General features: G+C 34.4%; 1 protein-coding gene across 1 annotated transcript in view; it reads left to right on the top strand.

Annotated features, from left to right (window-relative positions):
• Window positions 1–12,232: 12,232 nt before the first annotated feature.
• The window catches only part of Arhgap15 (Rho GTPase activating protein 15), a 630,363-nt gene continuing 628,551 nt past the window's right edge, over window positions 12,233–14,044 (top strand). The window contains exon 1 of the mRNA XM_071619213.1: window positions 12,233–12,335. The gene's annotated coding sequence lies outside the window, so the exon portion shown is untranslated. The remainder of the gene's footprint in view (window positions 12,336–14,044) is intronic.

Genomic DNA, 14,044 nt, shown 5'->3' with positions numbered 1-14,044 from the left:
GAAAGCAACAAGAGACTGAAATGATATGTGAAGCTCTAAACAAAAACAGTTGCCAAACAAGATTGTGATACCCAGCAAAGCTCTTCATATTTGACTGGGGAAATAACAAGAATAAACTAAAAAAAAATTATGACAACCGAGTCAGCACTACAAAGAATTCTCAAAGACAAACTGCACATAGAGGAACCCCAAAATAAATCCCAAACTCCCAATTAGATGAAGATCAATACCAGACTAATCATCTAAATGAGTATCAAGATAGAATTCAACATAAAAAACAAAATGGCCATAAACCACACACATATCAATGATAACCCTGAATACAAATCATCTCAACTCCTCAATTAAAAGATATAGGTTAACAGAATAGATCAAAAAATGAGATTCATCTACATATTGTCTACAAGAGGCTCATCTCATAAGCAAAGAAACATACTGAAGGTCAAAGAATGGAAAAAATATTCCATGCAAATGGAGTGTATAAAAATCCAGAGTAGCTATTCTCATATCTGAAAAGTTGATTTTAAGCAAACTTCATCATCATCATCAAAAGAGACAAAGAAGTACATCACATCCTGATAAAGATAAAAATCCAACGAGAAGATACAATGATAATAAACATTTATTTATCCCTTAATGTAAGCACACCAATTATATATTTTTAGAAATGCTCCTTGACATTATATCCCAGATAGACCATAATATAATAATACTGGGTGATTTCAACATACCCCTCTCACCAATAGATAAGTCATGAAAACATAAAATGAATAAAGATGTATTCAACCTAAGTACCACTATAAATCAAATGGACCTGATAGACATCTACCAAATATTTGACCGACAAACAGCTGAAATTATCTTCTTAGCAGCTTATGGAACTTTTTTCCAAAATAAACCATATTCTGTGTCACAATGTAAGTCTACCAAATACAAAAGAAAAAAAAAATCAGTATAATTCCGTTTACCCTATTGGACCATAATGGAATGAAACTAGAAATCAGTAGCAACAAAAATAATAGAAACCACATGAGCACATCGAGAATAAACTCTACTCTTTCAAATGAATAATGGATCAAAGAAGAAATGAGAGAAGAAATAAAAAAAATCCTCAGAAACAAATGAAAGCAAAAATACAGCATATGAAAATGTCTGGGAGAGTATGAAAGCAGTACTAAGAGGAAAAATTATCGCAATGAGTGCCTACATTAAAAAAAAAAGATCCCAAATATGTAAGCTATGTCCCACCTTGGCCTTAGAAAAATGATAAACTAACTCCAAATCACTAGAAGATAGGAAATCATAAAAATCCCAACCAAAATTAATGAAATTGAGAATATGAAACAATATACAGGATCAATGCAGCAAAGAGTTGGTTCTTCAAAATGATAAGTAAGATTGATTTGATGAACCCATAGCCCAGTTTATCACCAGAAAGAGAAGACCCGAATAAAAATTAGAGATGAAGGAGGAGATATCACCACAGACAATTCTGAAATTCAGAGAATCATGGGCAAATATTTTGAAAATTTATACTCCAACAAACTGGAAAGTCTAGAAGACATTGACAAATTTCTAGACAAAATATGACCTGTTCAAATTGAATCAATAAGATATAGACAAACCAAACAGATCAATATCAAGTAATGTAATTGATACAGTAATTAAAAGTCTACCAACAAAGAAAAGCCCAAGAACAGATAGATTCTCAGCTGAGTTCTACCAGAACTTTAAAGAATAACTAGCACCAGTTTTTCTCAAATTATTCTATGACACTGAAAGAGAACAAGCACTTCTGTAAGGGTAAAAGAAAATGAAGTTAAAGAGTAAAAGTTAAAGGGTAAAAGACCGGGAGTTGTAAAGTTTCTAAGCTGCAAGGTCTGAGTTAAAATGTAAAGGATTAGGTATTATTAGGTTTCTATGCTACCTGCAAAACCTGAAATTTCTGTAGCTGTTGAGACAATGCTTGGAACTGCCCAGTAAATATTTCCCCTGACTATTGGTTGTTTAATAAGGGCTCTGTGTGGTCACACGTAGGCATTGCAGGGCCTGGACCAATCAGTTTAAATGTAACCCCCTCCTTAGGAATGACCTATCACTCCAGACTGACCTGTTCCCGCCAATGAATGAACCAATCAAGTTTAGGAGTTGTTATTCAATTTTCCCGCGCCTCATGATGATTTGTTCTGATGTATACAAAGCCCTCCGCCCTCCCCAAAAAGTGTACTTAAGCAGTGCTCAGCCCCTGCTCGGGGCTCTGGCTGCTTTCCCTTCTTGAGTGGGCACGGAGCCCCAGCATGCTGGTTCAATAAATCCCCTTTTGCCAATTGCATGAGTGGTCACTTGGTGGTCTCTTTCTCCGACATTTCGTGGGACCCTTACACTTCCAAATACATTATATGAAGAGAATATAACCCTGATTGAAAAACCAGATAAAGACACATCTAGGGAATAAAATATTAACAAACTGCATTAAAAAATACATTAAGAAGATAATACACCATGACTAAATGGGTTTCATCCCAGAGATGAAAAATGGTTCAACATAGGCAAATAGATAAATGTAGTTTATCATGTAAATAGAATTAAGAAGAACCATATAGTCATCTCAGTAGACATAGAAAAGTCCTTTGATAAAAGACAACAACCATTCTTTTTAAAAACATTGGAGAAACTATAGATAAAAGGAACTTACCTCAACATTATAAAGGCAATACATGACAAACCCAAAGCCAACATCATATAGAATAGAGAAAAACTGAAAGCCTTTTTAATGTAGTTCTCAAAACTCTAGCCATAATAATAAGCCAAAGGAAAGAAATTAAAGGGATACAAATAGGAAAAGAATAAATACATCAAATTATCACTGCTAATGACATGATCCTATATCTTGAAGACTCAAAAAACTCTTCCAGAAGACTTCTAGAGCTTATAAATGAATTTAGCAAAGTAGCAGGATACAAGATTAACACTCACAAATCAATAGCTTTTCTAGAATCTAATAGTGATTTTGCTGAGAAAGAAACCAGGAAAACTATCCCCTCCATGATATCCTAAAATAATAAAATAAAATACCTGGGAATTAATCTAGATAAGGTAGTGAAAGTTCTCTGCAATGAAAACTATGGAACACAGAAGAAATAAATTGAAGAATATCTCAGAAAAGACCTCCCATGTTCCTAGATAGGCAGAATTAATATAATCCAAATGACCATGCAACCAAAAGTAATATACAGATTCAATGCAATCCCCATCAAAATACTGTTGACAGCACAGTGGATGTGGTGTACACATTTATCCCAGCAGCTTGGGAGGCTGAGGCATTAGGATCCTGAGTTCAAACCAACTTCAGTAAGTTAGCAAAGCACTAAGCAACTCAGAAAGACTCTGTCTTTAAATAAATATATAAAAAAAGGGCTGGGGTGTGGCTCAGTGGTTGAGCATCCCTGGTTCAATCCCAGGTGCCAAAAAATAAAATAACATAAGAGACATTGTTTATAGAATTAGATAAAATAGTCCTTAAGTAATTTAGTTAGACCTTTATCTTTCACTCTGCACAAAAGTCAAATCAAACTGAATTAAAAAATTAGTCCATAAATTTTGAAACTGCTACAAGAAAACAGGGTCAACATTCTATCACACTGGTACAAGCTCCGACTTCCTCAACAAGACACCTAAAGCTCAAGAAATAAAAACCAAGAATGAATAAGTGGGACACTAGCAAATTAAAAAACTTTTGCACAGCAAAGAAAATGATTAAAAGAGTAAAAAGAGAGCTTATATAATGGGAGGAAATATTTGCCAGCTACTCCTCTGACAGGGGATTAATATCCATAATATATAAAGAACTCAAAAAACTCAATGCCAAAACAAAGGAATAACCCAATCAATAAATGGGTAAACCAGATGAAATGGCTCATGCCTGTAATCCCAGCAGCTGGGATGCTGAGGCAGGAGGATTACAAGTTCAAAGCCTGCCTTAGCAAATTAGTTGCCCAAAGCAACTCAGCAAGGCCCTGTCTCTAAATAAAATATATTAAAAAAGAGTTGGTGATGTTGCCCAGGGGTTATGCACCGCTGCTTTTAATCCCTGGTCCAAAATAAATATTAGGGGGAAACCAAATAGAAATTTTTCAAAAGAAGAAACACAAATGGACAACATGTGTGAAAAAATGTTCAATATCACTAGTAATCAGGAAAATAAAAATCAAATCTACGCTCAGAGTTCATCTTACTTCAGTTAGAATGGCAATTATCAAGAATATGCATAATAATAAATGCTGGTGAGGATGTGGGGGGAAAGGTACACACATACATTGTTGGTGAGACTTCATATTAGCACAACCACTTTGGAAAGGAGTGTAGAGATTCCTCAAAAAATAGGAATGGGACCACCATATTACCCAGCTATTCCATTCTTTGATATTTACCCCAAATAACGAAAACCAGCATACTATACTGATATAGTGAAGCATAATTCACAATAGCCAAATTATGGAATCAACTCAGATGCCCATCAGTAAATGAATGGATCAAGAAAATGTGGTATATATACAAAATGGAATATTACTCAGCCATAAAGGAGAATGAAATAATTGCACTTGCTGGCAAATGGATGAAATGGAGAAAATCATACTAAGGGAAATAAGCCATCTCAGAACATCAAGGGTTGAATGTTTTCTCTCATATGTGGAAGCTAAAGAAAAATATGCAAAATAAGGCAATGAGGGGAAGGGATTGGATATCATAAAGATATAATGAAGGTCAGTGGAGCAGAAATAGGAGATAGGAGGGAGAAAGGGAAAGGGAAATAAATACCGAATAAATCTAACAGAATTATGTTGTATACATATACAAATGTACCAAAGGGAATATCTCCTCTGTGTATGTGTAAAAAGTACCAAATAAATAACTAACTAAATAAAAAAGTGAAAGGAAGATCAGTAGAGGGAATGTGGAATAAATATAACAGAATCATTTTATATACATATATATATATATATATATATATATATATAGGATAAAAAAGATAAATATATAAATAAAAAGGGGCATGAAGATGGGAGAATAGAGGAGAAAGATTGAAGATCGAAATAAAATTACTTGTATGTATAATTTTTTTCAAAATGAACCAAAATATTACATATAAGACTGTAATAAAAAATAATCTTGTCCCCTTTCACCTCAAGGCGCACTATATTGAATTCATGTCTAGCCTCTGTCTAGATCATGATTTTTCTTAAGAATCTGTGTTTACTTGCTATATGCTGACTTCTCTTTACTTTCTTCATGACTGTTACTATTCATGGACATATTATTTATTAATAAGCTTTATTTTAAAATTTGTTTACTGTCTGTTTTACCCTACCCAATGACACTAATGATCTTAAGAAATTGCAGCCCTGAATGTTGCTGCCATCTAAAATAAATTTATTGTATATATTTGTTGGATCAATGAGGGAATTCCCAGGTGCTTCTAGGGAGCTCCCAGGCCATTATGGTCATATCTGAAATGTTCCCTTAGGTCAGGGTCACAAGTTGAGAAAAGTGGTTTGGATGTGGCATCACAGATTCTCAGTGCAGCATTATTTCACTTTGTCTCCTCTTTCCTCAAATCTCTAAATCTAAATCTAAACCTCATCCTAATTCTCATTCTCATCTTCCTGTTTTACTGACAAAATTGTTGCAATCAGAAGGAAGTATCACTGGCTTCTAACATATACCTGCCTGTCTAATGATATCTTGCCAGTGAACGCTGGTTAATTCCTGTTTCACTGAGTTGCCAAAACTTCTATCCAAGGACAAGGCTGAAAACACCACCCACCAAAAACTAGACTCCGCTTCGCTTCTTCCTCCCGCCCCCCTCTCTCTTTTTTCTTTCTTTCTTTTTTTTTTTTTTTTTTGTGGTGGAGTACCAGGGAATGAACTCAAGGGCACTCAATACTGAACCACATTCCCAGCACTATTTTGTATTTTATTTAGAGACAGGGTGTCACTGAGTTGCTTAGCACCTCGCTTTTTCTGAGGCTGGCTTTGAACTCTCAATTCTCCTGCCTCAGCCTCCTGAGCCATTGGGATTACAGGTGTGTGCCACTGCGCCTGGCCTTCTCCCCTTCTTGAGGACAGGCCTCCCTTATTTTTCTCTCTGTAGCATTATCAGTTTTCATTCTTTAGAATCATCCTCAAATGACTATTTTCCCAACCAAAACAAATAAAATAAATTAATAGATGTAAATCCCTGAGCCTCCATTTCTCCTTCTGAGAGCTGTACTATTTCTACTACTTCTATTTTTTCCTGATGAGTAAAACTCCTTAAAATATAATTATACCTGATGTCTTCAATCTGTTAAAATAAGATAATTTTCTCACCCATATTCTGCAAAAAAAAAAAACTGCCTTTGTCAAGGTCACAGTGACCTTCCTGTTGCTATATCTAAGATAATTTTGCTACTTACCTTTAATTTACTTGAGGTGTCAACAGTATTGGGCAATTTATAAATCTTGTATCCTGAAGAAACATTTTTGTTTGGTTTTCAGGACATAAAATTTATTAGTCATTTTTCTTTTCTTTTTTCTCCTTCATTCCTGGCTACTCCTTTTCTCTCTCTTTTGCTAATTTTCTCTCTCCTAATCTTCAAATTGAGCACAGGGGTTCAGTCCTTGAGCCTTTCTTTTTCTTATACAACTGACTCTGCAGGGTATCACAGTTCAGTCTCATGCTAGTAAGTGCCAAAACTTCCAAATTGGCTTTTTTTTTTTTTTTTTTTTTTTTTTTTTGGCGCTGGGAACAGAACACAGGGACTTGTGCATGCAAGGCAAGCACTCTACCAACTGAGCTATATCCTCAGCTCTGGCTTTTTTTTTTTTTTTTTTTTTTTTTAATGTATTGAGGATTGAACCCAGGAGCACCTTTCCACTGAGATGCATTCCCAGTCTTTTTTTTTTTTTTTTTTTAATTTTTATTTTGAGCAAGGGTCTTGCTAACTTACTGAAGTTGACCTAAAACTTGCAATTTTCCTTCCTCAGCCTTCCAAGATGTATGCCCCTACATCTGGCCCAAATTGATATCTTTGACCTGGACTCTTTCTTTGACTTCCAGACTTCATATCTAACTGCATATGGCTTATCTCCACTAAGAGGACAAATAAGCATCTCAAACATAACATATATTGCATGCAGCCTAATTAGCCCCCAAATACATCATCTGCTTCTCTAAAATCATTTCTGTCTCATGATTTGTCCTTGGCTAATTCAGAGAAATTTCATTAAGTCTCCTTTCAAAATGCATCCAAAATTTGACCATTTTTCCACTCTTTCTGCTGCTGCCACTTTGGTCTAAGTTCCATTAATTTATGCTGCAAATGATTGCAATAGTTGGCCAAATAATCACCTGAATCTACTCATGCCACTTTTTGGTCAATTCTTTATAAAACAGAGTGATCTTGTAAAACCATGAGTCAGATCACCTTCATATTTTCCATTATCACCATATTTTTAATAAAGACAAAGGGACCCACATGGCCTAGTCATCTACTATTTCTCTGACATTGTCCCCCGTGCTCAATTCTTGATCACTCCACTGGAGTCACACTGAACTCCCTGTAGTTATACAATCATGCCAGTACTCATTCACAGCTTTTGTGCTTGTATTCCCTCTGCCTGGAGATGTGTCCCCCACTGCTAGATTCACATGACAAACAAGTTTATAATTTTATACTTCCTCAGCTTGCATGTTCCATTTCTCTGCATTCATTTTGGTAATGATTACTATCTCATAGATACTCCAATTATCTCTCTCCTTTTTAACAAATATATAATATATAGGTTTTTTTCCCATAACCCTTGTACTGGGGATTGAACCCAGGGGTGCTCTACTACTGTGCTACATCGAAGCCCATTTTATATTTTGAGACAGAGTCTCACTAAGTTGCCCAGGTTGGCCTCACACTTGTGATCTTCCTGTCTCAGTCTCCCTGGTTGCTGGAATTACAAATGTGTACCACCATATTCAGCAATGTATAGTTTTTAAGACTCTTTGGGATAATATAAAAAGTAGCATGAACTGAAAAGAGCAGAAATTTTTCCTCACAGCTCAGGGAAGTCCAAGATTTTAGTATCAGCAGATTCTATGTTGGATGGGGGTCTTCTTTCTCATGGATGCCTTATGGATGCAGGTTCACATAGTAGAAGGGGTGGGCTAGTTCTCTGGGATCTCTTTAATAATGGCAGTAATCCAACTCATGAGCCTCTACCTAAATGGCCTGTTCATATCCAAAGTCCCCTTTTCCTCATGCCATCACCCTGGAGAGTAGGATTTCAACATAAGAAATTTAGGGGAATGCAAACATTCAATCCATAACAACAGTATATCTAAAACATACTAATTTCCTAGCATACAGTAAGTGTCCAATAAACAAATTTTTGCCTTCAGATTAAAGCTTTTGCTAATGCTGGGCATCCACTTGGGACTAGAGCACAGCCCTTCTCCAATGAGGAAAACCCATTTCTCTCTTTCATCTTTGTCACAGGGAACCTACATCTTTCTCAGGGAAGCCAATCTTTCTTCCCTTTTCTACTCTTCTTGAGTGTCTAAATCATATCATCTATTTAGAAGGCCCAGAAACTTCAGTTTTTCACCCTTATAATACACAAAAACATACACAATGTAAGTAAATTCTTGAGCCACAACAACCAGAAAGTTTACTTCTTGTGATCAAGTAGGGAAAACAACTCAGTTTGAGGAAATTCTCTGGACCATGTATCTGTTCTAGAGGGGTTGCTGGAACATACTGCTTGCCTGCATTTTATTTTGCTAAGTTTTGCCAGTTTCCAATCCCACAAGCAGGGAATAAGAGGGTTTTCTTGCCATACATTCTCATCCAGACTTTTTAACCAGTACAAAAGGATCTGATTTAACTTGTTTTACTGTTATTACTGTAGTTTGTGCATCTCGTAATATACTGGTTGGATATTAGAGCATTTTCCTTTTTGTGAATTATTTATTCAATTCATCTGCATTTTTCCCAATTAGCCTACCTCTGTTTTTAATTAATCTTTTGCAAATATAGGTATTAACTTCCAGCTTCTTATTTTTCTGTAATCTTTGTGTACGATGTTATTCACTTAAAATTATTTAATTACTGGGTACTCAAATCTTTATATTTTTGCTCAAAGAATACTGTTTATGAAAATTCCATTTTGCAATTTTTTAAAATTTTATTATATCAGCCAGCATCAAAGTTTTACCTTCAAAACTTTAGGTTTTAACTCACATTAGGTCCATCTTTGCAAGTGGTCTAATGTTGAGATCCAAGTATATTTTCCTATGTTTAATGAGTTTGGCTTGCCAACACTATATCGTAAAGCAATCTGTTCTTTTTTATTCATCTTTGATGCCTTCTTTATCATGTATTAAGTTATCAAATAAATATCTTTTTTCTGAGATGCTCCTGAGCTCACATTAATTTTTTTTAATACTGTGGTTTTGGAATATATATCTAATAGAGAAAGTCAACAGTCTTTGCTCTTTTTTCCTTCAAAAAGAACTCAAGTATTCTTAGCTATTATATTGAAATTCTGGAATGAGCTTGTTCATTCTTCAAAAATATCTAGTTGGAATTAAAACTGGGATTTTATTGGACTTTTTTATAGATAATTGGGGCAAATCGATATATACCCATTGTTTTATATCTATGAAGATAGCATATTTCTGTTTATACTGAGTTTCTTTTAATTTCTTTGATATAGACTTATAATTGAGAAAACTTTTGAGAACATGATTTTGTTTAACTTTCAGGAATCACTTGTACCTGTTAAGTCTAGCACTCTTGTCAGGGAAGAGGCAAAAAGGAATACCAGAAGTGAAACTTTTCTCACTATTATTACTTAGAGTTTTGCTGGAGAACAAGTGGTTAGGAACAGCACAATAATTTACAATAGGGCTCTGAGGTCAGAGCCTTTGGGTTTGATTCCTCACTCTGCTCTTTACTAATTTGGGCAATAAACTAACCTCAGTTTCCTCATGTGTAAAAGAGCATAATAATATTGACTAGTTCACAAAGATGTTGTGAAGATTAAAGGGCAGAAAAAACATAAAGTCCTTAGTACAATGCTTGGCTTACAGCAAATATTCAATAAACACTGACAACTGTAAAGAGTGAACATACACAGCCACAGGTGTCAAAGCACTAACCCAGAGCCTGCATCATAGAGAGTATCTTGTCTTCTGGAAATCAAACCCAAGTACATTATTGCCTAAGTGGCTCACCTCCCACACTGTGGACAAAGTATACTCTTTCTACATTTTGTATCTGATATTGGCACCTGTTTAGGAAAAAGGCCTAATTTATATCCCTTGTGAGTCTGACTGTAATTTACAAAGGTTTAAATCCATTAGGACATACTAAATTTTTCTGATGTTCTTTAGAGGGCATCTATCTGCACTTTCCAGCTCATGCTAATACAACTGTCTACAATTATTAGTGATGTACAAAATGTTTAAATCTATTTATTTTTAAAAAGGCCCTGGAATGGAGGGCCTTTTTTTTTCTTCCATCTCTATGTGCCGTTATATGGATAAACAAACTGAATTTTGGAAAACTTAAATGACCTGACCAAGTTTCAACAGAGTTAGAATTGAGTCTTGAATTCAGATCTCACTTTTACTATCAAGGTCTTTCCATTTTCTCAGTGTTAAGGAACATTCAGTAAAAAGTTTTTGGACTGTAAATATCCTGTAAATAATGATTGATTGTAAATTCAATAGTCAATCGGAATGATTTGAAAAAGAATAGTCCTAGATATTAGGAGACAAATAGCAATTAATAGTTAAAAAAAAAAAAAATGGGTCCTAGCTGAGTGTGGAGGCCCATGCCTCTAATCCCAGTGACTCAGGAGGCTAATGCAGGAGGATAGCAAGTTTGAGGCCAGCCTCAGCAATTTAGTGAAGCTCTCAGCAACAGCAAGACTATGTCTCAAAAAAACTTAAAATAATAATAATAATAAAAAAAAATAAAAGGCCTGGGGATGTAGCTCAGTGGTTAAGCATCCCTGGGTTCAATCTCTAGTACAAAAAAAAAAAAAAAAAATCCCTAGAGAAATTAGATAAACTATCAGGGAATGTCATCCTTAACTTGGGTTATATATATATATATCAACTATATTTTCAAAGCTTATCTTTTTATGTGCCAAACATTCCATACCACTGTGTTCTATTATATCACTTTTTAGTCTTAATTCGTTTGTATAACAAGAGAATGGAATATATCTTCTTTTTTTCCTATTTGGAAGAAAAATTTCCTTTTGCGAATATCCTGCAAATCTCACAAAACCAACCAAGCTTGGAAATCCAGGAGCTTGTTTCTTGAACTCCATGGCTCAGTAAAGATGCATGTCCTATCGCTATTTCTCATGTCTTGGATTGGTTGAAGTTTGACATAGGAGGGCACATAGCAGTTTACCAAAATGATAGCCTTTAGAACCTTTGTTTTATTTTTATTTTTAAGTCAGACCACACAAAGAATTATTCATCTAGATCAAAAATTCTTCACACTTTTCAGAACTGCTTAAGAAACTGCCAGGGAGAACACAGTAGTGTGAGAACCACAGTCAGCATATGCCACAGCATGTGCCTCTTGAGCACCTTTCTTCCCTTTACAGATGCTCAGAGTGGTGCATGGCTCTGGGCCCTTTCTCAGAAGTTCTAATGCAACCTGTCCAAGGCCCCATGAGCTTGGTGACTGGAAGGGCTCTTTGTGGGTTCATCCATGAGTGAGACAAAAGCACCAGCTGGGTGAATCAGAAGTGACTTCTTGGTTTCCCAAGTCAATATACAACACCTCTGGATAGCATTGGAACAGGCTAAGCTCACCGAGCACAGCAGAGACACCCTTTTGAAGCCCTTGCTAGAAGGCAGAGAAAGGGGAAGTTTCCTCAGCGTTTAGCAACCTGTTTCTCCCCACTGTTAACCTTTTAATCACACATTTCCCCCATTAACTGAAACTCGATGAAACATACATAAATGTGGAATGTCTTGAAGTCAACAATTGCATTGAAAAATAATGATATTGTTGACTATACAAGGCAATTTCTTCAAATCAAGTAATGATGTGATGTGTGTGGTTAACCGGATCAACCCAGGAAGTGGTTTTATTTAAGTTTTGTGCTCACCCCTAACCCCCGCCCTTTTTTTTTTTTTTTTTGCAGTACTGAAATTAAGCAGCAGCCAACATAGGCCTACTCTTAAGACATGTGACTTTACTGTTTTCCGTTTTTGTTCAGTCATTAACTGTTAGGAGTTGATGGCAGTTTCAATAACAAGTCACCACTGAAAAAAGGTAAGTAAGTTTTAAATTTATATTATTCATGGAATTTAAGCTTGAAAAATGTGTGGCAGAGTCTCCTGTATCTTGGTGTGAACATATAAACAGTTTTACAAAATGTTATGCTTTTACCTGTTATTAAAACATCCGCCTGTTTCCTTTGGTGTAGAAAAGCATGTTCTTTTCATATTTGTAGCTATCAAATTCTAAAGTTCTTTACCAAAAATATTATACTATGATCATTCACTGAGACTTTAGACTAAAATATTAAATACATAGTACAGTATAGTTTAGTTGGAAGGTGTTTTAAAAATAACTACTAGGAAAAAACTGTGGGATTATGTATCTTTTGACTGTTTTATAAAAGTTTGTATTATTTAAGATCCACATATGAGAGAGAAAAAGGCATTTCATAACAACAATAAACAACATCTTAAATTTCAGTGTGAAAGTTACTGGCCTTCCTTAAAACATTGTATTAAAGGCAGCACTAAAAGCCCTTTTAAAAAGGTTCTTAAATATGGACCATATTAAATCACCATTGAAAAGCAAGTTTTAGAATACAAAAAATATTATATCTCATGATGATTGATTTTTTCCCTAAATTTTATTTATGACCTATGGTAAATGTAGGGCAATTTTCTAATTCATAAACAAAACTTTGTGTTTGAAAGAGACGTCACAGCCAATTTCACTGAAGAGCTTACTTCTGGGAAGAGAGGCAAACTAGAGATGTACTTTTGTTTTTAAAAGTAATTATATAATTTCCCTTATTTGAGATATTAAAAAATAATGAACCTTAGAAATTTAGAGGGTTTGTTAATCATAAAATTGCAAAAAATTTTATTTTTATTGAGTATTTGCTTTTATGAAATATTTTATGTGCTCTATGTGCAGAAACATCTAAATATTGCCAATTTAAAAGGAAAATGCCTGAAATGAATTTGAATATAAGATTTTGAAAAGAATTTTAATAAAAGCCCAAGATATAATCCACTCCTCCCTAATATTATTTTTATTGTGCTGTTAGATGGAAGAAATGATGGCCCCACAACACTGATATTTTTGTATTATTAAAAAAATGGTTATAGGACTGATAAGTCACAACAGTTTCTTTTTTTTATTGTCTTCTATTGAAAGACACATATAAATGTTTTTTGACATGGTCAATTTAGTAGGAAATTATTAGGCATACTAGCACACTCCATTTTAAGAACTCTTCAATTGTCAATACTGAAGATAGCTACTTGTTGACTATTCAAATGCTTATGGAAAAATAGAGATTAGGACATAGTGTCCAACACTGATTTTTATTGCTAGAGTATTAGAAAACCCTGGTAATATGTATTTGCTTTGATATTCTGATTAGAATTTCAATTTGTTGCATTTCCTCACAATGGAAAGCACTATTTGAATCTGTCTTCAATATTGCAGTTCTGAACCTCTGCATCTATAGAAGCTGTATAATTCAGATAATTTTGGTTGATATGTTATTACTTTATTTCATCGTATTATGAGGAACATCACATGAATAAACACATGTGGTACTTACACATTATAAGAATGAATATCTTGATAATCATCTGACATGAACAAAACGTCCACAAAGTTCTTAAAACTGTTAATACTTTTAAGAACCAAATTCTTTGTAAAAATAAGTATTTCCTAAAGAAATTATAAAATTAAAAAAATATTTTATATATATATATATAAAATAGGGCATA

The sequence above is a fragment of the Marmota flaviventris genome, chromosome 11 (assembly GCF_047511675.1).
Source record: "Marmota flaviventris isolate mMarFla1 chromosome 11, mMarFla1.hap1, whole genome shotgun sequence".
Classification (NCBI taxonomy): Eukaryota; Metazoa; Chordata; class Mammalia; order Rodentia; family Sciuridae; genus Marmota; species Marmota flaviventris.
This window is presented reverse-complemented; position numbering and strand designations above follow the sequence as displayed.